A 27934-nucleotide genomic window follows, 5' to 3' on the forward strand; every position below is an offset into this window, starting at 1 on the left:
AGTCTAGAGAAGGCTGACTCCTTTGCTCTGTGCCCAAGGTGAAGCAGACCTTCGTGGTGGAAGAGCGTGGTAGAAAAAAGCAGGCTCAGAACATGGCACCAGGAAGAGAGGCAGGGGAAAGGGCTTCACTCATCACGAATAAAATACATATCTCAAAGGCATGCCCCCCCAGGACCCACCTCCTCCAGCCACACCCTACCCACCTCCAGTTACCACCCATTAATCTCTATCAGGGGATAAATACATTGATTATGTTAAAACTCTCATAACCCAATCATCTCACCTCTAAACTGTCTTGCATTGTCTCACACATGAGCTTTTGGGGGTACCTCATATCTAAATCATAACTACTCTTAGCATGAAATCCAGCCAAAGACTCTTGGGGGTTTAATCCAGGCAAAGACCTCTTGGGTGTTTATCAAGTTGTGACTATAATGACCCTGATCCATTCTAAGTTTTCTTAAGTGTGGACCAGGTTGAGTTTCATGAGGCATGCTTACCATGTGTTTCAGTACAGATGATCTTCACATCAAGAGCTGTGACAACTGATCCTCACATCAACTGATATCTATACAATGAGTCCATGATCTGGTAAAGTTTGGGGGATAGATCTGAGAATCTGCCAAAAGGGAAGGACTACTCTATCAATTAAGTTGGACTGGTTTGTACTGTGATACCAAAACACCAGAAAAGTCTCAGTGGCTTAAAACTAGAATGTTTATTTCTTGTTCATGCAACATGTTCATCATACATTGGACAGCGGGTGGGTAGGGAAGTTCTGTTCATTGTAGTCAACTAGGAATCTGAGTGGAGGCTCCATGCTTTCATGATTAGAGACTGGGGAAGGAACATGGCAAACCATGCACTGGCTTTCAAAACTTTTGTCCAGCACACTTATCACATTTGCTGACCTTTCACTGGCTGAAGCAAGTCAGTCATCAGACCAGGACGGTCTTCTGTAGAAGGCAGCTGTGCAGCCTTCCCTGGGAAGTGTACTCGATATCATAAACAACAATATAGGTTGTGACAACCATGCATCCTTAACAAAAAACCCTAAAGAATGATTTTCTCAGCTGACATTTCCCAAGATATTGGGTGACAAATACCTCTAAATTGCATTATTTCCTACCAACTCCCTGAAGTGCAGTGTTCTCTGCTGGTGATTGAAAACGAGAACTGTCTGCTTTCATGGACAGACAGACTAGCTGGGGGTAAGATGGATATTCTTCCATGAAAATATATCAGGCTATGAAGGCCTTGTGCCAGACTAGTTCCTGTAAATTGAAACATTTTATTGCCTTTGACAACTTATACTTCACTATTTTTCTTCTCTAGTTAGAACATACTGGTAACTAGACATATATACAACCATATATTGGCATAACGATGAATCTTTCATGATTCATCATGACTGGTTTTTTTTTTTTTTTTTTTGACTCCTCCTTTCAAAAATAATCAGTGACTCTCAGTGGCATTCCTAGCATTTTTGAGAAGGCGGATATTGGGGATTGAACTCAGAGGCACTTGACCATCGAGCCACATCCCTAGTCCTATTTTATATTTTATTTAGAGACAGGGTCTCACTGAGTTGCTTAGCCCTTTGCTTTTACTGAGGCTGGCTTTGAACTCACAATCCTCCTGCCTCAGCCTTCCTAGCCACTGGGATTACAGGCATGCACCACTGTGCCCTGAAATTCTTAGCATTTTTGACACCTTGACTAGGTCATTTTTTTTATAATTGCCTCCCTCCCTTCCTCTGTGTGATGAAATTATTTACATGTAGTAATTGATAATCAACATAAGTGTTTAATCTTTTGCTCTAAAAAAGCACATAAAAGAGAATGATTATGATTTTAAATATTGCTCAAATTCAGACTCTTTTACATATGAACTAAAATTCCCACTTCTCAAATAAAAAAAAAAATACACTTGTACTTTGCATTTAAAGAAAAATAACAAAACTCTAAGTGACCCAAGTTCCATAACTCAAGTTCTGTTTCATGGTGCTTAAGATAAACACAAGGACTCCCAGTTCACTGTGGAAAGATTGCAGCTGATTGTGGGCGTGTTGGGGAACAACTCTATAACTGAGGTTCCATGAATTAATTTCCATGTAGAGCACAGTGTTTGGTAAGGATAAATAATAAACATGTGCCAATTCAACCTTATAATATATTATTAAAACTCCACATAATGGCAATTGTTCAAAACTAAGATCTACAAAAGATTTTTTTTCCTGAGGAGGAATATTTTATCACTTTATTGTTTAGAATTGTAGGCAGGAGGTGATGATTAGAATCAGAACAACTAGGTCTTATTATAGCTTTAAAATCCTCTATAGACAGAGCCCCCCCCCCTCCCGCATTGCCTGTACCCTGAACACCTAACACCCCCCATACTTGGTCAGCCACTGGTGATTCCCCAATGTTTACACAATTGAGTACAAAGTGAGACCCCTTAACAGAATTCTTCATAATGTGGTCTCAACCTTCTGTTGGCTAATTTGCCACAATTCAACTAGTTGTGAAAATATCCACCATCTAGAATATTGAGAATACTCTACTTCCTTCACCCTTCTTCCTTTTAAAAATATTTCTATGTGTGTGTTCATATTTCTCCTCCGACAATGTAAGCATAAAGGGCATAGGCTTTAGGGCCAGGATGTTCTGCATTGAATTTTCTGTCTGCAGCTTGTAAATTGTGTGAGCTTGGGAAGTTTGGAACCTAGCTGCTCCCTCTCCTCCTCCTATAAAACTCACAACAGAGGTTAGTATGCAAACACTATCGGAGTAGATGAAAACAGAAGGGATGTGTGTAATTGTCACACTACACATCTTTTATTATCCTCCCTTGTTAACTTTGGCATATCTAATATTTAGAGGGCTTGACACTAAATAGGCCCTTATGAATCTTGACCAACTAAGTTGAATTGATTGAACGTCGTGGTATCCAACCTAAAAGGTTACATGGTAAGGGCCCAGGCTCCAGCCCTTACTGTAACTGCCTCAGCTGTGAGTCTTGAGCATTATCATAAGAAAGAAATCTAGGATATTTCTTATTTTGCTTCAGTTCCTCTTCGTCAACTGTGCAGACGTCTCTTGTCCAGAACAAACATCGTGATAAACAAGGAGGCAGCAGAAGCGTGAGTGGGGATGGGAACTGACCGCAGAGGAATCTGGATGAGGTGTCCATTTCACCTCCAGTCCTGTCCTAGCATTTGAGCAGCTCAGAGGTCAGGAATGCTGTTGTCATCAGGGCTAGAGCTGTGTCCTGAATAAATACCAAGTTAGGAGGAAGATGACTCAGAGCTGCCTAAACCTCATACTCCTCCGATATTTTAAGCAACAGAAAGTGGTAAGCAGCTGTTAGATATCTTTGCTTCTTTGTTCAGGCAAAGCTTAGCCTGTTCCCTTTGGAAGGAAAATGGTCATAATTTCCAGTCCATTTTAAACTCTCCCTTCTTAGAATTGTTACTGCATGCATAACCTGGGCTATGCAACTTGGTTTTATACAAGCTCATCTCGTTTTCTAATTATTTCCTGGTCTCCTAAGTGGATATTAAGTTTGTTGTGGGAAAAAATCATATCTGTGTTCCTCTTATATTCTCTCCAAATTCAACAATTGTCTTAGGCCCAAAGTAGGTGGTGCACACAAATACTAATTTCATTTGCATAGGACTTTAAAATGAACTAATTACTTTTTTATCCATTTTTTTTCCTTTGAACTTCACTACAAATCCATAAAGTAATTGTTTTTATCTTTATTTTATAGGCCAAGAAACTAAAGTTCAAAGAGATTAAGTACACTGCCAAGAATCAGCATCATACAACTAATAATTAGCAGAGCCTGAAATTATTTATATACATACATATTCTGAGAACTTTGTTGAAAAACTTTTAGAAATGTATATTTAATTCCTTTCTAGTTATTGGATTTCTGTCCCCACTTTTTTACCTCTGGCTCTGAAGGTAGTTAGAACACCATTTTGTAACTTGCAAAGGTATACATCTAGAGCCTAATTATTTTGCTTGCACACTTAAAATTTTTTTTGACATATTTAAGAAGAAATGGCATGGAAATTTTCAAGTAATAAGAAATCACAAATTTATTATATTTTACTTAAATGAATTATGTTTGTAACACATTATGTTTGTAGCAGATTCTCAAGTAATTCATAGTACTTTCAGGAATTATTAGCTTTAAAAATAAGGAAGGGTATGCAAGAGTCTGCGTGGTTAAGGAGAACAAAATGGTATAAATAATTTAAATTGGTAGACTCAGCTGATTCTGTCGATATAATTTATGAAGGACCTGCATTTCCTATCATAACTAGAGAGTGGTTTTGAACATGAATTGACATTCAGGGAGGTTGGATACTCTAGGAATAAAATTAAAACAACCCAGTTTATACACTAAAGTGCCTATAAGAGCTACCTTGCTTCTTCATTTTGGTCTTATGCTGTAAATTTACAGCAACTCTGAGATTGATGGAAGACACTTGCCTCAATTATTATGCTATGATTCATAGATTCTTACTATAGAATGTAATTGTTTTGGCTTCCTCTTCTAGCTATTTCTAGGCTAGAGTAAGTAAACAATCTATTTATATCAACAAAGTAATAATTTGATCAAATTAAATGTTAAAACCAATTAAAATGGGAAAAGAATTTTCTGTACAGACAGTACAAGCACAGCTATGGAGTCTTTATTTTAGAGATTATTGAATATGATGTGCAAACATTTTATGCCACAATTAATGTCTTCAGTCATTTACAACACTTCTTTTTTACTTCAAAATTGTGAAGAATAAACAGTAAATTGAAATATTTGAGGAAGTTAGCTTCATGGAAGGGTGGGGAGATTCCTTGTTGTAGCTGTAGAGAAATTTCTATCTCCCAGTTTCATCCCCCGTCCCACTTAACGTGCGTTAGCCTGAAATAGTTCACTGTTCTTCTCTGTTAAAAATAATGCATGGTCATCTAGATTGATGATTACTGCTTCATTCGAGGTTCTGTAAATAATGATAACATTACTGTCTAGCACATTATATAAGATCACCTAAATTATAAGTAGAAGATGTATCATGTCATGGTCAAGTCTAATATCTATAATTTACAGGCTTAATTCTCACTGTCATATGTGTCTGTTGAAGAGGGCAAGAATGATGATCCTTATCAGAAAAATATGTGAAACCTCTTTTTTATTTGTTTTGTATTTATTTTTAACCTGGTGCTTAAGAAATTGTGAAATCTAAAGGAAAAAAATCTCCCTAAGAGGATCACCCCCTCCAACTAGATTCCCTGAAGCACATTTTGTGGACCTAATGTGTGTCTGGCACCAGTTTGAGGATGGTGGTAGAGGTGTAGGAGGCGTGAACCCTGTTGGGACATCTGCCTTGCTTTCACTGTTGATGATGCTTCATTGAGGAAAGTGTTGCAGTCTGTCTATCTCTTCTGTTTAGGAAGTATTATAAATTATTATTAAAATTTTTTTTAAACTTTCATTTTGTCCTTAGAATCTTATGTTTTTATTTTTTGTTGTTCTCTGAAACCATATTTAGCTGTTTACCCTTTCTTGTAGCTATAACTATCCATTATATATTTCGTTGTCTTCCAAGATAGCTTTATCTTAATTTCTTATTTTGGCTGTCTTCTTTCTTTTAGATTTTTGCCAATTTTCTTAACATAACAACTTTGGGCTCTCTGGTGGTAATTTTCCCATCTGTTATGATTTTGTAATCTTGTCTACAAACCTTTCATTATCAACACCAATTGGTGCATAGAAGTGAGTTATTCTTATTTCCAGTTTAGAGCTCGTTGTATATCCAGAACAGATTTCTTTTTTTAAAAAAATTATATTTTTCAATTTGTGCCTCTGCATCTATTCTCTTCTCCTTACATAGTTGATATTAATATTTTAGTGTATCAGGCTGAACTTTGTGAAACTGACATTGATGTAGGTCAGAAGGTTGAATATTAGCAATTTCATGTGATTCAAACGAGCATGCCTCTCCAACTCTCATTTGTTATTAATTATATGTATATAACAGAAAAAATACAATGTTTTATGAATATGTATGAATCCTTCCCTAACTAAATTAGTGGTTTCCACTATATTAAATACCAGGTCTGCATAAACACAAGACTATTCTTGGGTTCTATATTTTCTTCCATTGGCCTTCACTTCTGCATAGCTGTCATGAGATACCATGGTTTTGTTTCTCCCCCAAGATTGTTTGAGATATTCATTGGTTTTCAGAGTTTTAAAATAAATTTTAGTTAATATTTAACCATCCATCTTCCAATTTTAATTTCTCTCCTATATTCCATCCTCACTCTGTTTGCTATATTGTGGTACAGATTTTCTCCATAGTGCATTATTGATCTGCTGTATTTTTTATGTTGACTATTATAATTGTAATATCCAAGGTCTTTATCACATTTCCTGATCATTCCTTTGTAATAGCTCTTGTTCTTGATTCATGGATGCAACATGTTCTCTTATTTCTCCAAAAATATTAAAATAGTTTTGTTTCTGTATTTGGTTTTTGTTAATGAAGTCTTTTTTTCTTCTGATTTGCTTCTTAGCTCCTCCATAATCAAGACCTGGTTATATTTAGGATGGAGATTTGAAAACCAGAGTTGGCTTGACTGTAGCCTGAACTGGCTAGGATGCTCAGGAGCCTGTCACACCACCATCTTTGACCTCTCCTGTTCCCAGAGAATAATCTTCTAATCTCCAGTTTAGATACCACTAAGGCCAGCTATTAGCACCTAGTAATGAATAAGAAAGCAGAATGGAGATCTCAAAATTCCTTCCGTGAAATTTCACTTAGTTCCCCTACCTTCAGGATGTCATCGTTTTTTCTCCTAGGCATGATGTCCCCCAAGTTCAGGAGTCACTGTTTCCCTGACTCTGGAGAATAAACTTCTAGTCCTTCTGCTGGGTGGAGTATAGTTGCTGGCACAGAACAGAGGAGGGTGCATGGAGATGTTTCCTAAATAGGCTTTTAACCAGTCCTTGTAAGTAGTCATGAAGTTCCCTTTAAATCCCCACTTTCAGAGGTGCCTGGTGCTGAAAGTATCTCAATTTTAGGAAAGTTTTGCCGAACAGAAAAGTTTCTCAGATTTCAGTGCTACCAACTTAGCAGTTTAGTTTCTCTCTCTTAGTTTGCTAAGTGATTTAATACTCATTCTTCTGCTTTTCATCTTCTGCAGTTTTATTGCAATTCTCCCATCCTCTGTTCTCATATACCTTATAGCTGTATGCTTTAATAGATGTTTTCACCGTTGTTTAATGGGTTTTCTGGAGGGGGTGGATTAAAAGGAACACATCCCATTCCTTACTTTCCACTGGAAATCCCTGCTGTTGTCTTTTATTATTTCCTTTTAATTTCTTTGGTTTTCCTAGTCAGCATTTTACAAGTGATTTGAGTAATCACTTGTTTCTTTAAATCCTTCTTAGTTTTTGATAACTGTATTTAAAATTTCTTCTTAGTACTATTTCCAGAACTTGAGGTGTAAGTTTTCATTGTGATTTAACTGCAAATGTTTAACAATTTCAATTTTTGTAACAGATTTTACAGTTTGCAGGAACATGGAATGTAGACTTTTAAAAAATTTAATGTATTATTCATTACTGTGTGATCGAATAAAAATGTTGGTATGATACCGATTCTTTGGGATTTATTGAAGCTCATGTATGGCTTAGTGCATGATAGATTTTTTCCTTCCTTTTTTTTAGATATTCCATTTATGCTTGAAAAAGTGTTCTCTGTGTTTATTAGGTGACACAAATTCTGGATGGGTATAAGTCAAGCTCTTTCCTTCTCAAATCTTTTGTTTATTTTTGGTCCTTCTTCATAGTTCCACCATCTTCTCTGAAATCTAAAGACTTTCTTGCTTGTCCTTGGCATTTGGGGATTTGCAAAATCTCCTACAGATTATGACAGTGGTCTGTTCTGTGTACCTGTCTGAGCCTTCTTCCTTTTACTGATACAAGGAGGCAATTTTGGCAGCTTATATTTTTCCTTGTGCTAAAGATGCAAAGGTAATTAAAAGAGACTCACATCAAATATTTTTATTTTACCAATAGAAAATCTGAGGCCTGAATAAGTTAATTGACTTTCCTAAATTCTACCATTAGTTCATCTAGTTAGCTAATATGACTAGTCAATCTTATCTACCAACACTTCTCTCAGTTTGCAGTTGAGGGTAAAAATGTCTCCACAGACCAAATGATAAGATATGATAATATTTGTGAAAGTGCCTTTTTAACAATGAAGTATTTTATAAATGTAAGGGATTCTTATTAGAGTTCAGTACAATTTTCATAATTGCAGAATTACTCTGAATGCCTGATGGATCTATTAACTATTTTTGTTATTAACATATATCAGATATTATTAGGGTTTTCTGCTTCAAAAATGATTAAATACCCTAGCTTTCTCTGAATTTCCAAATTAGTACAGAAGATATAAATGTAAATGAGAAATCCTAAAGAGTCAAATCAGGGCTGTAAGAGAAGAAGGTTACAGGTTAGAGATTTTCTGATGGAAGGAATATCCACTTTACCAGGTCAGGGGAAGTTTCACAGAGAACAGACCATATTTTGTGCCTCTGAGTCAACATGCATCCTTCTTAGAATGACCACCTCTCCTTTGTTTTCTGGTAAATAACCAATGAAATGATAGGTCTTTTAGTTTTAGTGCAAAAATACTGTGTGAATGGAGATGTTACAAAAGATGTTGAGTTTAGCATTCTTGGTTTTTGGAAAACCTCTGTATGATCATACAGAGAAATATTTATGTGTATGTGGCATGGATGCCTTAAACATTTTTAAGCATCATTAGCATATTCCCATGTAGACTGGGTATACTTGTTTGTTGGACATTCATGGGAAAACTTTTCATTACTGCTAAGCTTAGGGTTCTCATTTCTTTTTATTCATGGCTATGTCTCAGCTATGTACTATCATTTTCCTAATGAAACTGTAAGAGTGAGATGTCAAGAATGCATGTAGGGAAGAAAAGTGAAGAGAGATCCTTAGGGAAATTAGGGTAAATTAGTTATATTTTCCAGACTTAGCTTCTCATCTTCCAGGAATTTTATTTTTTGTTTCTTCTCCTTTCTCTCTTCCTTTTTCCTCCCTTCTTTTTTTTTAAAGAGAGAGAGAGAGAGAGAGAGAGAGAGAGAGAGAGAGAGAGAGAGAGAACTTTTTTAATATTTATTTTTTGTTTTCGGCAGACACAACATCTTTGTTTGTATGTGGTGCTGAGGATCAAGCCCGGGCCACACTCATGCCAGGTGAGTGGGCTACCGCTTGAGCCACATCCCCAGCCCTCCTCCCTTCTTTTTTCTCTCTCATTCTTCTTTTTCTTTCTTATCTTCCTTCTCCCTCTTCCCCCCTTAATGCATAACATGATTCTATATTTTCATTTCCTTCTGTTTGGTCTTTTTGAATGGAGAGGGTGTAATCTCCACTTGATATCCATTGAGAAGAGTCTACTGAAAAACCATGAACTATCTGGGATCATTCCAACCTGAAACAGTCAGGTTCTAAGTTATATTTCAGTAGCTTACACCTATTTATTCAAAGGAAGAGAAGCTCATTTTCAAACAAATCATTTTCAATCTCAAAATAGGTTTTCTCAACCAGTAAACTGAAGAAATTCAGGAAAGCATTAAAATCTTGAAAGCCAATGATTTTTTTCCCATGTGTTTCTTCAAAATTGCTTGCTTTGTATTACTATAATTATGTATCCACCCAGAATGTTAGTCCGTAGTTTATTTTGTTATGACTCCAAGTGTTTCTATAGCACAGGCAAGTGGTGGTGGTGACTTGGTTATTGTTCTGAGTTTATGTGATGTTTTATGTTGTATTTTTTGTTTTGTTTTGCATTGTTCCAAGTTTGTATTGCAGTTCTTTTTTTCCTAATTTTATTTTATCTCTTTCCTTTGAAATAGTCACATTGTATCATAATATCAAGTTAGCAGAAAAAATATGAAATTACAGTATCATACAATTTAAATGTGTTTGATTATTTTCAATTTGTTTATTTTAATAATTTAAAGCTATTCTTCAATTTTCTTTTTAATTTATATAAGGTTCAACAGTGTGGCTGTGGGGATGTGTGCCAGATTGTGCATGAGTGTTTATATATGAGGGCAAGTGCTTTGATTTCATTCTTTCATCCAACTTGAGAATAGGTGAAGCCTGAACTCAGATCTCATGAGTCCTATTTCCTCTCTATTATTCTACACTTTCCTCTCTATTATTCTGCCCTTCCTATAATTAACATACTAATCAATTGCCTTGTTCTCTGAAGGTTAAGTAAAATAAGTTCAGGTTGTCAAATATAGTCCATTATGAATATTACAAAGACATAGATTAGGGCAGGTGGATAGCAATAAAGTTTTATAGTTATAAGGTGGGTATTTGTGCTTGCTTGGGCATCAACAAACAAATCATAGAATTTTAACTAACATAACTTTTTAACACAAATTTTAAACAAAATTACAAAATGTATTTTTTAATTTTTTTTTTTAGTTGTAGATGGACACAATATCTTTATCTTTATTTGGTTGTTTTTATGTGGTGCTGAGGATTGAACCCAGGGCCTCATGCATGTGAGGCAAGCACTCTACCACTGAGCTACAACCTTAGCCTTACAAAATGTTTTTTTGGGTTATTATACTTTTTGGATAACAATGGCATTAGTTTGCCCATCCAACTTCTCTTATAGATTAACTCATTAATTGTATTGGTTAACTTTTTGTTACTATAACAAAACACCTGAGGCAATTAACTACACAGAAAAAAGACTTATTGAAGCTCATAGTTGTGGAATTTCTGTGTAAGGCTTGATAGTCCCATTTGCCTGGGGTCTCTTGTAAGAATATTACACCATGTCAGACAGCATGTGGTGGACTAAATTGTTCACATCATGAAACAAAGATTGAAATACTGAGGCTCCACAATTGTCTTTGAGGGTGTACTTCCCAATAGACCATACCTCCTATTAATAGCACTTGAGAGACTAAATCTTTACTACTGGACTTTTGGGGGATACTACCCATATTCAAACCATAGCAATAATGAAACTCATTTTCTTTATATCATTAATGATGGTGATAGAGTTTCCTGAATGTGTTTATTTCTTTACTCTCTTGAAATATGGTGATAAAAACTTTTCCAAGAAAATGGATGTTTAACCTGTGTTTAAGAATACTCTTACAAAAAGTGACATTTTAATTCAATTCCAGGAGACAGATATTTAACTGAGCTCTTATAGAGATCAGTAGGATATGATCTCTGAGTTTGTCTTCCAGAGTTTAAAATCTGAATAAATGAGAAAATTAACATTGATGATTTTTACAGATAGAGTGTGATACTGGTCATATAGTACACATAAAAACATGCTCTGAGAAAGCAAAGTGTTATGGATATCTGAGCTAAGGCATATTAGAAAGCCTTACCAGTTTGGGCTGGGGCTGTAACTCAGTGATAGAGTACCTGCCTTGCAAGTATGAAGCACTGGGTTCAATCCTTAGCACAACATGAAAATAAATTAATAAACAAAGATATTGTGTCCATCTACACCTAGAAAAAATATAAATATATATATATATAAAGAAAGCCTTACTGGTGGAGGTGTTAAGACAAATATTGAAGGATCTACAGTATTGAGTTTTGGAAGGATTGGGATGGCAGTGGGGGTAAAGCAGGGAATTGAAAGTGACCCACATTTAGGAAACAAAAGCATAGTGTCGATGGAGTGTGTGACCCCGTTAGGGAGAGAGTACAAATCACTGGTTAGAAAGACCTAAGTGGAAAGTCAGCACCAATAGCATAGACAGAATGGAGACCACCTTAATGTCAAATTGAGGAATATGGTGTGTCTGTGTGTATAGCACTAGGGATTGAATCCAGGGGTGCTCTACCACTGAACCACATCCCCTGCTCTTTTTTTCTCTTTATTCTCAAGCTTGAAATCCTCCTGCCTCAGCCTCATGGGTTCCTGGGATGACAAGTGTGTGCCATCATGCCCAGCCAACATGAAGAACTATAGATTATTCTGTAAGACAATTCTGGGAGGCCCATGTGTCTGGATTGTGTGACAGGGATTTTAAGATGAGGGTAACTAAAAGCAGGGAGAACAGGGAAAGATGTAAAGAAAGTTGTAAAGGAAAAGGGGATTCAAAGGAGGTGGTTCATGGCAAGGGATCTTGGGCACATGGCAATCGGTTTGATAAAGGGGCAAAGGAGACATGGTTATAAAAGAAAAGCCCCTTCCCCTGTGGTTCTGTCTGATTGACTCTTAGCTTGGTAGCTCCAAGAGGAGAACAAAGAAACCTGAAAAAGAGAGTTTGGGGTGGAGGTGAGGGCTGTAGATGATTTACAAAAAAAAAAAAAAAGAAAAGAAAAAAAAAGCTGAGTCGGGTAGTTGCTTTACATCTAAATTAAATGCTTCATGTCAGCTTAAACCACTGGACAAATAAAGGACTTAACACCTGACCTTTTGTTTTTCATGGGGCCTATGTGATTTTTCATGCTGCCTATTGCTTTCAGTGTGTATTAAAATAATTAGGCCTATCTTGCAGTTGAAGCAATACTATAATTTTCTGAGTTGGAAAATAACAACAATGCTAGCAATAACATCAGGAACTATCCCAACAACCATGATAACAAAACGCATCAAGAACAGGGACTTTGTGGCCTCCTGTTCGCCACTGCATGAGAGGACACTCATTATATTGCTTCCATTCTTTGACTCCATGCCAAACTTCAGCCTGCTTAGGGTCAGGGCTGGCTGGGAGTGTGCTGCCGGCTTCTTGTGTGTGCTGCACAGGGATCAAAGCATTCTTTCTCCTTCCTCATCTACCTCTTCTCCCTACTGCTTGTCTGCCTTCTCCTGCAGGGGGTCAGACTGGCCACATTTGCACGTCTCAGTGCGTAGCCCTTTTATACAAAGTTTTCTTTGTTAATCAGGAGAAGTAAATGCAAATCCTCCCTATGTACAATGAACTGCTTTGAGAAGAAGGTGTGACAGTGATATAATGACCTGGTGAATTTTCAGACAAGGGGGATCAAAATATCTTGGTTTTATTTTCCAGAGATTAGTATTTAAGAGGTGTGTGTGTGTGTGTACTCATGCTTAGGCGTGTGTGTATATGTGTGTGTGTGTGTGTGTGTGTTTGTCCAAATTCTTCTGGAAGACAACGTTGTTATGCAATGGAGGTCCTGAATTCTGTTACCACACTCACATCTGAATCATCCTTTATATTTTGGTGTCAGTGCACGAAGGTTTTGTTGTTGCTCTAACTGCAGGATATGTAATCCGTGTGCCTTCGGCTGGTAAGGCTGGTAAATGAGCTTTAACACCTAACCTTAGTGGGTCACTCTCACAGTCCCTGCTAAGGTCTAGGGGGTACATGGGGCCACATTCCTTGCATTAGTCACGAAGCCAGACTGAACTGAAATGTAAGTCCTGCCCTCCATCATGTTTCACTGCAAGATATTAATAAAAACACAGTGGCTGTTCAGTCTGCCTTCCACTTCTCCCTGTCGTTAATTTTTGCACCAATCAAGCAAACAGTTGGTAATCTTTTAATCGAAGTACAGGCAAATTCTGAGGTGGTGTTTTGAACAACCCAGCAATCTTGGATATGAATCACACTTGAGGACCTTCTTGAATGATAGGCTATGTAGTTATTAATTTTTTTTTCCTAAAAAGGCACAAAATGAAGAGGTCTGTGTTGTATTTTATTTAATTTCTCCTTCTTTTGTTGGCATAGGAGAATCAGGAAGATGGTCGCTTTATTTGACCTCCTCTCCATGGGAATAGTAACTATAATGGGTTTAATTAACTATGTGGTATTGACGTAATTAGTTATCCTGGTGATTATACTTCTTTAATAAAAGCACTTCATTTAAGATGCATTGATGTTCTTCAGTGGCCGAGCCCTACACCTATATTTCATAACTGTCTAGACATTGGAACCATGTGCATATTTTACCAACAGCCCTTGAGAGAGGTTATCTTGTATGGCTTAAGGTAATTGGGAACTAATGTTTTTGCCCCCTGGTTTCAGACTCGCTTTGGCAGAGAGCAGAGAAGCAGTGGGGGAGGGGTGGCCACTCATTTTGTGTGAACTGAAAGGGAGGGGGGAAGGGCTGTGTTTTGGAAACCATATGCTCTTAGGAACTGTTTCTCTTTAAGCTAGCAATCAGAGAGACAGTAACACCAGAGGGAATTGGGGGTGTTTAATCTATGGGTGGACTGCATAAATACATTTAAATAAATGTACACAGTGTATGGAGACATATGCTCATATTAACGGGAATCTTGGCTGTACACGGTTATTAACAAGCACACAGTCCACTTTGGTATGAAAAGTAGATCACTGCTTAAAATTTGGTCAGCAGGTGACTGGCAGTGTCCCTTTCACAAGGCTCAGTGGACAATGAAGTCAGAGTGTATGAAAAAAATTGGCAAATATAAAAGAAGATGCACATATAATAAAAAATTACCATATGAAAATGTCAATAATAATATCATGAGAACCCCCAAAGAAGAAGAGAACAAAAGGAAAAAGATTATGGAACTGTGCCCAGAGAGGTCCACAGCTAGTTGGGTGCCTGAACCCCCTGAGTTACTTTCTTCACTGCTCAACTTGGGTGATGGACGGAGGATGGGGAAGGGCTGGGGAAGGAACCAGAATGGTGTGCAGGAAAGGGGGTTTAGACACCTCACTGAAATAGATGCTGCCAAGAAATAATAGGTTCTGCAGACAATCTCTTTTGCAGGTAGAAGTGCTATTTCTTTTCCAGTCTGCTCTCTTTGATTCCCTTCTTTATTCAAACTGTGCTTTCTCCTGTCACCTCTTCCTGCAGCTCTTCATCCTGCAGTACTTTGCAGCCTTCCCTCCGTGGCTCTCTCTCTCTCTCTCTCTTTCTCCCCGTCTTGAGACACACTCTGAAATCACTGCAGGCATTTGACTGCTTCATGCAGCACAGGAAGGAACACGGTGGGTCATCTTAACAGCCAAACCCATAAACAAGCCCCACTGCAAAACCAAACAAATGGAAAAGAAGGGCCTCCACGGAGGTACCTGCCAACAAGACTTGTTCCTTTGCCACGAGGGATGCTTCGGCAAAAGCCTCCATCCCTCATTAAATCAATAAAATCAAGTGTCTTTTATTTTAATCCTCTGCACTGTAATCCAGTGGCAAGGAGAGGGGCCCAGGCTTTTCATCTCATTGTTTCAAAACAGATCGTTTGGTTGGAATTGACAAAAGGTTCATTCCTTTACCTTTGTGGAAATGTCAGTAAAAAGGCAGGTGCTGGGCATTTGGACTCTTTTGCTCAGTAGAAGAAAAAAAGGAGTGTGTGGGGTGGGGGTGGGGGAGGGCTCTGTGACAGGCTGACTACATGTACTGAAGCTTTCTAAGACATTTTGTTTAGCTTGATATTGTGCAGCAGTGAGGAGAGAGGTGGAATCTATTGTGTGCCAGCTGCATGAATCACCGGATTGAAGTCTAACAGCCTCAGATCCTCTTTTATACAGTAGAGGGGAGATTAAAGCAGGGAGCTCATATGTCACAAAATAGAGGTACAATGCAGTTCTGGCTTGCTTAGTGCACTCAGCCAGCATTTGATCCAAATTTAGCCAAAGGGAACGAACGTGTGCTGCTATCAGCCAGGGAGGTGACAAATGTTAGGCTGTAATATCCAAAATTCCCTTTCTGCTTCCAAAATGTCATCTCTCCTTTGTCAGCTTCATTATGATTGAATCTATGTATAGTCACAGACCAACTGGAAACAAACAAAAACACCCAGCATCTAGCTAAATTATTCCACACCTGCTTCTTCCTAAGCTGTGTAATTGATAGGAAGCATAGGGAAATTTTGCATCTAGGTCTCACAACCTCATTTGTTTAACAAGTATATGCTGAGTGCTATTGAAAGTACATTCTAGAAACTGAAAGGGATACATAAGGAATCTAACACACACTTTCCTGCTCTCCAAAAGCTTGTGGTCTCATTAAGGAGACAAGGCAGACATCCCCATACGCACAGGCTTTCTGGAACAGAAGCGATGGAGTATTCTGTTAAATGACTAAATATGAAAGCATAAATAAGGCATGCTGTAGGAATCAGAAAAAGCAAACTTCGAGCTTTTTTTTTTTTTTCTTCAAAATACAATAAAGAGTGTTTGGAATACTAAGCACTTTTAGGAATCTTACACGTACAACATCATGTTATGTAAGGGTATGTATTTAGTTGTAGTATCATCCCCATATTATAGACAAGGAAACTGAAACCCAGACAGATAAGTGATTTGCCCAGATCAGGCAGTTACAAAGAGGCAGAGTGGGAATTTATTTCCCCAACTACTTTTTTTTTTTTAACCCTATCTGTCACCTGCTGGCTAATGAATAGAAGGGGTCTCTGAAGAAACAACCAAGTGGCATCTCTTCTCTTCCTTCTTTCTGATTTCTCTATCTTTCCCACTGAAAATTTTAGGCCCTTTTCTGTTTCTGTTCCAATTGAATCATCAGCTCCTTTCTGTGTAATTAGATTTCCTTCCCCAGATGATCTTTACGGTCATATCAGTAATAAAAGCTGCCTCTAGAAGAGACCTTCCTGGAGACTTGTCTAAGGTCAGATAGGTTATTAACTTAGACTGAGACCACACTCTGTCTTTCCAGGCCCAGCCCCGTGTTCTGACAGCTCCACAGCTTTTCTCCATGGCTGATCTGCAACATTGATTCTTGAGACCTACCAAGCTCCTGCTGTGTCCCCCACACTACTCACAGCCTACGACCAGGTTTTCTTTTTTTCTTTATAGAGGAAACACAAAGGAAGATGGAGAACCATGGAGCCCTGGCCAACTGCAACGTCAAGTGCTCGGATTACAACTGAGTAGTCACATCTGCCTGCTGACTGTGCTCTCAGCCCTCTCTGAGCCTCCCAGGAGCCACTCCGGGCATTCTCTCTTTTCAAGTTCTTGATGTAATTGGTAAATGATCTCATCCCATATCTTACTGAGAACGTTGACATCATCTGACATGCTGCACCTCATTTTCACTGTGATAATAACTTCCAACTTCTCTCTCCACCCCTGCCCTAGTACCCTGCCCAGTGCTAGAAGTGCTACTCCTTGCTGGCTTCCCTTTGGGGTATGGAAGTGTCCCTAGAGGCTTGACTTCAGGGCTTGGGGCCTTTTTAACCCTCAAGATTTTCCCCATCTTCTCAGAAGCCTGAAGAATCCATACATCACCATCACATTCCTCCATCAAAATCCAAATTCAGAGAAGAAATTGATAAACAATGGAACTGTAAAAATCTTAAGGCTCAATGCTATTTTTCTCAGTTGAGAATCTGTAATTATTTTTTCCATAGGAGGAAGAGTCCCCATGACAGAGAAACACATTCATAATTGAGGTCTGAAACACAGACAGATAAGTGATAAATCAAGATACCAGACACTATTGAAAAAGATGAAGGCATTTTAGGGGCAGCCATTCTCAAATCGCGTGACCTTGTGAGGTGGGTAAGGTTCTCTGTCTATGCACATACAGCCCACACTCATGGTCACCTCAGAGATGAATCTTCCACCTGGTTTAATTCAGGACATGTTTTATTCTCCTGGTCTTCTGGTGCTTTCTCCGTCTCTACTTCCTCACTCTCCAGGAATGATTTACCTTTGACTTTCAAGGATGCGCAAGCTCACACAACTCGTTCTTCATCTGATTCTGGTGTGGGTTCTAGCAGTTGTGTTTCACTTCTTTCTGTTACTGCCCACACTTTCAAGTGCACATTCTACATACTCCCTGTCTCTGTTTCTCAATGCTGGTGCATTCCTATATATGAGTAATTTTAAATCAACAAAACTTGCTGAGGGAATGTTCTACATCCTTATTCTTGTTAATGTCACCTTAAAATTGGACTCATCTAAACAATCTCTAATCATTCTTAATCCTATCAGACATCCAATCTTTTAAAAACAAACAAACAATGCTTAAAATGTTGCCTTATCATGCTAAAATGAAACATATTGGTAATATAGTTTTCCTCTTTATATTAACCATTCAGCATAATGCCTTAACTGTGAGTAAATAAGAATTAAAGTCATTTAAAATAAAATAATATTTTAAGGTCATTCTATGTATGCATTGATACGTAGAATAACCTTAAAATAATGGATACAAATGCAGACTGATTCAAATGTGATTCAAATATCATGAGCAGCACTACCATCAATAACATGAATTTTGGAATGGATGAACATGTTTTGGTAGAAATTCAAATAAAAAAAATAAAGAACTACATAGTAGTTGAATTTCTGGAAGATTCAGTTTATTTTTGAACATTCAAAAATATTTGTGATTTTATAAAATAGGTAAGGTCCTGGACTGAAATAATTTTTAACATGTTTTCTTTTACACAAATGAATGTCCTTGAGTCATTCAAAGTCTACTTGAGGCGAGACAGTCCTCCATTATGTGGGACTGTCTTATGTGTTGCACTATGTCTAACATCTCCTTCTAACTCCCTCCCCCAAGAGACAGTGTGAAAACATCCTTCAATCTTGGTGTCAACCAAAAATTTTAGAAATGCCTGTGCACCTCTTAAGAACTGCTATTTCACATGATCTCCTCTGTAGCTCCCATAGCTGTCCTCTTTCATTCTCCATTCCTGACCCATCCTTTTCCTTTGATGGACTGTTGTCTCCTCCATCTCAGGTACTTTGAACTGTGTACATTCTTCAAGGCATGGTCCTTAGACCTTTATAGCTATTTTGATCTCTATTTTATTGATACAGTATTTATATACAAAACACTTTACCAATTTTAAGAGTCCAATATATAGTTTAAGTACATAGTCATGCAACTCTCATCCCAGCCATGATGTAGAGTATGTGAGAAAGGTATTTCTGGAATACATATAGCTAATATCATGAGAACTGGCTAAAATAGTTTTCAAAGTGGATGTACTATTTTGCACTCACATCAGCAATGTACAAGTTTCAATTATTCTGTATCTTCACCAGCTCTTGTTATTGTTAGTTTTTTTCCTTTACTTTAATCATTCCAGTGGGTTTGTAATAGGATTTCATAGTGATTTTAATTTGCATTTCTCTAATGACTCCTGATGGTTAGCATGAGTTTATGTACTCATTTTCAATTTATTTTCTGCGTGTTTGTTCGAAATATTTTCTCCTTTAATAACTGGATTGTTTATCTTCTTATTGAGCTGCATGAGTTATTTACATATACTTGGTATAAGTCATAGATGAGGTAGATATGTACAACATGGTGAAAATATTTTCAGACAAATGTGCCTTTCTTTTTCTTCCTAGCAGTATTTAAAAGGACCTAATTTTTATATTGACAAGGCCCTGTTCCTCATTTGTTTTCTTTTTATGTTTGATGCTTTTTTATCTTATATGAAAATTTAGCCCACCCTAAGATGACAAAGATTTTATTCCATATTTTTCTAGGACTTTTGTAGTTTCAGCTTTTACATTTAGGTCTACCATCCATTTGAGTTGATTTTTATATATGATGAGAGATAAAGATTGAGGTATGTGTGTGTGTGTAGCCAACTGTTATAGCACCATCTGTTATAGAGATTCTCTTTCCAACATTGATTTACCTTGGCATTTTTTTTTTTTTTGTAAAAAAAATCAACTGTTGGGGTGAGGGGTGGCTCAGTGGTAGAGCACTTGCCTAGCACGTGCAAGGCCCTGGGTTCGATCCTCAACACCACATATAAATAAATGAAATAAAAGATCCATTGACAACTAAAAAAAATATTAAAAAAAAAAAATCAACTGCCCCATATAAATGTGGGTCTATTTCCTGACTCTATTCAGTTTCACTGATCTATATGTCTATCATTAGTCTTAATACTACATCCTCTTGCTTTTTGTAACTTTATAGTAAAGCTTAAAATCAGTTGGTGTATGTCTTCCAACTTTGTTCTTCCACATAAAATTTCACATAAAATCTTCTACAAAAAAAATGAATTGTAATCTCTATAAAATAGCCTACCTTGATTCTGTAGAATGATTTGGGGAACCCAGCATTTTAACAATTCTGAGGGGTTTTTTTTGAAGGCATGAACATGTTATAGCTTTGCATAACTTATGTCTTTATGATTTTTCTATCAGTGATTAGAAGTTTCAAAACACAGGATTTGCATCTATTTTGTTAAATTTATTCCTAAGTATTGGTTGCTATTAAAATAGTTTTCAAAATTTTTATTTTTAATTGCTGCTTGTTAGTACATAGAAATACAATTGACTTTTAAGTGTTGATCTTGTATTATACAAACTAATGAATTTATTTATTATTTCTAGATGTTTTGTAAACAAACAAAATCCCATGTAAATAACCATGTCATTTGTGAATAAAGACAGACTTGCATATTTCTTTCTAATTACAGATCTTTTATTTCATTTTCGTGGGTGAATTGGTTAAGACCTTTAATTCTGAATGTCTTTTTACATTTTCAGATATTTTATTTTCAACCTTTGGAAGTTTAGGCTTTACTTTTAGAAATCCTTTCCATTTTGCTTCTCATTACTTTCATATTTCTCCACTTTCTTTAATATATGGTGTCTGTTTATGTGTATTTAATATATATTACATAAATATTTCCTTTAACTTCATGCTTTTTAATTTTATTATGCTTTATTGATTTTTTTTCGTTCCTGGTTTTCAGTCTTATATTCTTGCCTCTTTATTCCAGGTCTAATAATTTTTGATTGGATAGCAAACATTGCAAATGTTATATTGATAGGTGCAATGCATTTTTAGAAAACATGTTTTCAAATTTTCCTGGGGAATGTTTGCTTGGAATCCATTAGAAGGGTTTTAGGCTTCCTTTTAAGTTTCCTGAGGGGTGTGATCTAGAGCTGCCATTTGTGTTTGTCCAACATAGTTTCTCTACTGGGATGATAGAATTTTTAGAACTGTACCAGTGCTCTGTATCTTTCTGGCTGCTGGGAATATGAATTAGTTCTAGTTTGGTGTGAGTTTTAGATGTTTGGTCTACTGTTTTCCGGTAGTATTTTCTTCAACCTTGGTTAGTTTCTGTTCATGTATGTGGAGAACCATGCTCATGTGTGAAGGATCTTGAGGATCTTGTAGTTTTTTGGAGCACTGTCTCTTGTCCTGCCTGTGATCTTCTGCCAAATTAATTCCAATCACTTTGGCTGATTAGAATAACTGATCTGCAGGTAGTAGTGTGGGAGCAATAACAGGGCTCTCAGTCATTTGTTTTCTCTTTCTTAAGGATCATACTCACTGGTGAATAATTCAAAACTTTTGTTTCATACTTTTTAGTTGTTTAAGATAGGAGGATAAATCTTGACCCTGTTAATTCATCATGGTCAGCAACAGAATTCTTGACTCTCCTTGAAGGACTGGCTAATTCATACAAATACAATACTTACATTTATAAAGGTTCAAAGATGAACCTCAATCTGTGATGTCTCTCTTAGGCATATTGTCAGATTTCCAACTTGGAATCCATCAGTTCCATATGAAGTTTTTTCTTTCTTGTCAAAGTTGGCATTTGTGATACTTTATCTGCCTCCCAACCCAATGCTCTTTCCTGTTCCTTATGGTCCACCCAAGGCACTATTATATTTTATCACATTTTAAGCTTCTTAGCTTTGAAGTTCTTGTTGAATTCTTACATTTCTTCACTGTCCAAGTCTGATCTGTTAAGAAGCCTTGCAAATTCTTCTAAAATTTCACACCTGAATTGTCTCTTAATATCCTAACATCCATTGGTACCACTGTATTCAAGATCTTTCTTATCTCATGTTTTTAATATATAAATGTTTTGTAACTGTATCTCCATTTTGATTCTCCCAATATCTATTCAACTTGTATCAAATATTGCCTACACATAGTTACAAAGGAAATTGCAAGATATTGGAAATTTTTCTTTCAGTTCTGGAAGTAGATGGTTTCTTTTTACTGCCTTATAAACATTCCAGGCTAATTTAGGACTCCATGCCTTTCTTTACAGTATCTTTTTTATTTTTATTTTTGCTTTGCGTTACCATCCCCACATTTGTCTGCCTTTCTTAATATTCATCACAGTTGTAAATTTCAGTTTAATTTCTAGTTATGACAAAAAGATTTAATATTGATCTTTACCTAAGATTGATACTGCTTTTTTGTTCACTATTCAAATCAACGTTTAATTACATGATGATTCAGAGTATTAGTCATTGGTTGGTATTCCAGATCTTCCCAGTCATTACACCCAAACTATTATATCTATGCTATTACTTTACAGCATGTTCAAGAGGCAGGAGGTCAAACTCTGACCTTTAGCTTCCAGTCTTGAATTAACCTCACTTTTCTCCTTACCTTGTATTGCTCTTCCCTCTTACCCTTTCCATTAGACTATTTATTATGGATGTAGCTAGACAAAGTGGAGAAAAAGAAGAAAGAAATAGAAAATAGAACTTTAACTTACTTCTAACAAGAAAGTATAAATACATATGTGTGTATGTACGTGTGTATGTACATGTGTATGTATATGTATGTGCATGTGTGTGTATATATATGTATACACACATATATGTATGTATGTACATAGATACATACATATATGGTAAAATACTCTGCATAAAATTTCCAAAAGAGTTCCAAACCTGTTTTAGGTTATAGTAAAACAAAACTATGTATTTCTGCTTCTGAAAATCCTGTTGTTCAGCACTCTCTTCATGGAAGATGTGTAGATGTAGTGACTAAAGGCAATAGTGTGCTTATGGGCTTGTCTGGGTTCAAATCTCAGCTCTGAAGATTATGAAATGTGTGACTTAGGCACTTTGTTCTTTGGATTTTGATGTACAAGATGGGATAACATTAATCTGTATGCTACAGAATTGTTGTGAGTTGTAAATGAGATAATTTCTGTGTCAACTCAACTGATAGAAAAATGTTACATTTTGATGACATTTTGTCTGTTCATATGTAGCAAAATGAAATACTTTTTTGATAGAGATGAAAAGACCTTGGTTTTGTTGACTCAGAATGTCATTCAATTCTGGCCACCATTCAAAAGTTTTGACTCTTGAAAATAAAAGCTGGATGAGACATAAAAATTCATTGTAAATAAGAGGTAGTAGTTTACATGCCTTGGTCAAGTCTTTGACTCAGCTTTGACCCTTTGTGGTTTTATTTCCCACTCTGTCCTCCAGCTTATCTTAGGTTGACCCAAGAGTTGACCAGTCCCTTAAGCTCTAGCACGTGACTGTCATGCCATTGTAGGGGATGTGGGAGAGAGATTGTGAATTTCAATTGAATGATATATATATATATATATATATATATATATATATATATATATATATACACACACACACATATATAAATTTATATATAATTTATATATAATTTAACTTGAAAAAATGAATACATAAAGCATCATTTAGTCAAATGAGTTACTGAGACCTATAGAAAAATTCTAGCACTTTTCTTCTTTTTATTTTCAACTGTTCAAACAAACATGTTTTGTAGTTGCAGTAATCATCTATCTACAATGATCTATGACATCTTCAAACTGGCTGCTGACCTCATGTGTAATAATTTCCTACCAGGAAAATTAGTATCTGGTTAAGCATCTGTCCACTGATCCATTAGCAGCACCTTGACCACATAATCATAATTCTAAATTGGAGAAGTTTAGGTGGAGGCTGTTTCAATCAAGAATTCAAAATTTTAGAGAAGCATAATACTTACTAGAAAAGACATCTAGGTCAGATTTCATCACCTCTAATTTTCATGTTCCTATTTTTGTTCTCACCTTGCCTTGTTCCATCAAACCATCATCAAGCAATACTGATTAAGTATTCCCCCTGCCTACAGCTGTGTTAGGATTTTGATGACATAAATTAATTGGTTATGGTTCCAGTCATTTGGAAATTTTCTGAAAGATATTGCTTCTCAGCCTTTTCATGTTTTAATGTTAAATCATGTTAAATGTTAAAACATGGTGAAATCCCATTTAATCCTAGTTTTATTTAGTCTACAGATAAAACTTAGGGAAATTGTCAATAATTCCTTGGCTTTTTTATCAGTCAGTGGTATAAAACTTGGGGACCACCAGGTGCTCACAGGCAGATGCTCTGATGTGTAAAAGTTGATTGAACAATATTTGGATGGTTTTTAGAGAATAAAGTACCAGATTTGGGACCAACCCAATTGCAGAATTAAACAAGATAGATTTATTGGCATCTCACTTTTTCCTGTCTTTAAAAAATATGAAGAGAAAAGAATTGGTGGTGATATAAGTATGGTGCTTAGAACTAATCTAGTAGTAAAATTCCCATTGGTTATTATGTACCAATCATTATCTTTTAAATGCATTATTTCACTTATTCATCATAGAAACTTATGGATTAAATATTATTATTTTCTTCATGCTTTAGATAGTAAATAAAACAGAGATTTTGAATGAATGGCACAACAAGAATTCTAATGCAATTCTTCTTCATCCTGAAACATGAACAGCAGACTCTACGGTGTATTTGAACATCACCCCATTCCAATGGTTGGAGGTAGATAATAGCAATTCACATCCACAAGGTGCTCCACAGTTTACATGGCATGTTCTCCTTTTCTCTCTCCATCATACCTCTCACTATTACTGTAAGAGTGTATTACTATTATCACACTCATTTTACAAATGAAGTTGAGAATCAGTGTACTGAATAAATTGCCTAAGTTTGTAGAGGTGGTAACAGAGAGCCAAGATGAAAGTCAGACCTCTGACTCAGTGTTCTCTTGACCTATTTCTGCTGTGTTTCATTTCTTCTAAATGTAAATATAATGCTATCAAAATCAAACATGTGTGTGCCCGTGTGTACTTACTGTAAATTGAAGTTGCCATGATTTATTTCCATATTGTAAAAATGTCTACCAAAAGACAATCCTGGTAGACTTTGAGCTTTATGGTCCCTGTTTGGTTTGTATCTTAAATGTCCCCCAAAGGCTCATTTTTGGGAAGTGCTAGAAACTTTAGGAGGTGGTGCCTAGTGTAAGGAAATTAAGTCTTTGGGAGTATATCCTTGAAGCAGCTTCTGGGTCCCCAGTTCCTTCCTCTCTTTCTCTTTTATTTCTTGGCCACCATTAAGTGACTATCCTCTTCTACCACATGCTCCCCACCATGATGTACTGATTTGTCACAGACCCAAATGTGACACATTTAAGCTATTCTATGTTAATCATTATTAGTGACCATGGACCGAAACCTGTGAAGTTGTGAACCAAAATAAATATTTCCGCCTTTTAAATTAATTTTCTCAGGTATTTTGTCATCATTACAGAAAGCTAACTAACAGCACATAAAATGCCACACAACAAGATAAAAATGTCTGTAAATTATAAAAATAAATTATTTATATTCACCACGTCTGCCATAGAGAATATCAGAATGTGCCTCTTCGGCTTTGACCTGTCTCCCACAAAAGAGTTAAGAGAAAAATAGAATCAAAAGGAATTTGTTAGATTTACCTAGGCCTAAGATTAAGCTGTGATAATTTTATCCAGAGGTGGTATGGGTATATGATTAATGAAGTACAAGATATAACTTCCCTTCACAGAATTATCTTTGACATTTGCAATTAATTCTATCCTCACTGTTAGATTTTGTTTTTTTATGTTGAAGGTATTATTTCCATGAAACTATAAAAATATTCTCTTTTCTCCACAGAAATCTATATTCTATGTTAATCTTATTAGTTTGTTTTTAGTAACAATAAGAGAGAAGAGTATTTAGAAGTAATGTAGAGGAAGGTAGAAAGAAAAATCCAGAAATTTATGCCATTTTATTTGAAAGTCAGACTTGACTTTGGTGCTGAGCAACCTTGATTCATTCACTTAGTCATTTAACAAATGTCCAGTGAGTTCTTATCATGTGAAAAAATGTTGTCCTAGGTGCTGAGATGCAGGAACCACTAGCTATGAGCCTGTAACCTCATAGCAGTCATAATAGCAGGCAGATGCCCATGCTTATCTGTCTTCACTCTCATAGCTTTCTGAACAGATGTCAAGGTATGAAGTATTTTAGATCAAATGTGTTTTACCTGGAAAGAGGAGCAATGAGAAAATGAGTCCCAAAGAGGAAATACCTTTGGAGATGTTTTATTTTTTCTTCTCTGTATTTGGGCAGGGTGGAGGCTCCAGGATGGAGGTCAACAAACAGTGGTATAATAGATTCAAAATATTAGGGGCAAGGATGCATTTGAGAAAACAAGAGAAGTATAGACATTAAAGTTGACTTGAAATAGATGCTATGTAGGAAGAAAAAGATTAGTCAAAAGCAAGGCTGGATTTGAAGGCAGAGAGTGTTTGGAGTGGAAGACCAGACAGAAGGCATCAAGCAATTCTCTAGGTAGAAAGGACAAGGAGAAAGATGGAGAATTTTCCTCTATTTCCAGCAGTAGTGGTCATATCCATGTGCACTAGAAAGAGAACAGAGGAGTATGAGATACTTAAAAATTGTGCATAGCCTGCAGTTCAAACGACAGTTGATATTATCTTTTCTTATAGTTCTTTTGTTTGTTTGTTTCCAAATATTTTGTGAAGCCTGTGCAGGGCAGGCATATTAAACAGTCTTGGTTGGAATTATTTCAGGTGCTGGTGAGGACCTAAGGCAGGCAATGTGTAAGGATGCCACTTCCTCTTGGGAAATTCTTCCAGGTAACTTAGGTTCCTGTTGTTTCTAACATCCAGGTTGCATGGGTGACAAAATGTCTTCTGCTAAGAAGATTAATTACACAATGGGACTTTCTCTCTTGGGAGCTATTTCCCTGCTTGTAAGTGTTGCCCAAGGAGAGAGGGAAACATGCTATGTGGAATCAGAAGGGAGAGGCATAGATTCTTTGAATTTTGAGAATGAGAATTTATAGGCTTTGGAAAAAGTATATTGTGTAATAAATATAGCTTAGAGCAATAGTTTTCAGAGTCGCCTGGAGGTCTTTGCTATGGTTTGAATGTTCTCTCCCAAATTTATGGTGGAATTTGATTGTCCTTGTGACAGTAATAGAAGGGAATCTCTGAGAGTTGGTTGGGCTGTGAGAATTCCATCCTCATTAATTTACTAATGCCATTGTCATGGGAGTGGGTTCTTCATGGCAGGAGTGAGTTTGTTATAAAAAGGTGAATTCAGCCCCATTTTAAGAGTCTCTCTCTCTCTCTCTCTCTCTCTCTCTCTCTCTCTCTCTCTCCTTCCTTCCTTCCTTCCTTCTTTCCCTCCCTCCCTCCCTTCCTTCCTTCCTTCCTTCTCCTCTTGCCTTCCTCCATGGGATGATGCAGCAAGGAGGTCACAGCTAGATGTCGGTATCATGATATTGAACTTTCCAGCCTCCAGAACTATGAGCCAGGAGATTTCTGCTCATCATAAATTGCTCAGTCTGTGGTATTATCTTTAAGAAGAACAAAATGGACAATTTTCAAGATCATTTAAATGCTTCTACAATGTCAAAACTATTTTTGTAATAATGCTAGCATGCTATTGATCCTTTTCATTCATTTTCTTACCAAATGGAATTTTCCAATTATTTGACAAGATGTTTAATATCACAACAGAAAGAAAACAGAACAGTTAAGGTATTTGAGGAAGTATAAAACTATCCCATTTGCTCAGTATTTTTGTTTTTAATTAATAAAACAGTGATTTCAGTAAAATATACTAACAGATAATGTGTTTATTGCTATTTTAAAATAAATTAATAAATTAAGTGTTTTTTACACTCTCAGTTTTAATTTCTACTATGTTAAACATAGCATATAACACACATACAAAATGTTCTCTGGAGTCCTCAGCAAATTTTAAGAGCACGAAGGGGTTGTGAGACCGCCCCCCCCCAAAAAAAAAAAGAACAGCTGTCTGAAACTA

At 36.4% G+C, this 27934-nt stretch overlaps 1 long non-coding RNA gene across 1 annotated transcript; it reads left to right on the plus strand.

The window, feature by feature from the left end:
- Nucleotides 1–3096: 3096 nt before the first annotated feature.
- On the plus strand, nucleotides 3097–27676 carry LOC131424363 (uncharacterized). Its single transcript, XR_009227238.1, has 3 exons — nucleotides 3097–3354; nucleotides 26671–26736; nucleotides 27352–27676. It is a non-coding gene; the product is annotated as an uncharacterized LOC131424363 (long non-coding RNA).
- The last annotated feature ends 258 nt before the right edge of the window (nucleotides 27677–27934 follow it).

Source organism: Marmota monax, unplaced genomic scaffold, assembly GCF_021218885.2.
Source record: "Marmota monax isolate L192 unplaced genomic scaffold, Marmota_monax_Labrador192_F-V1.1 WCK01_AAM20220418_F8-fsc00030, whole genome shotgun sequence".
Taxonomy (NCBI): domain Eukaryota; kingdom Metazoa; phylum Chordata; class Mammalia; order Rodentia; family Sciuridae; genus Marmota; species Marmota monax.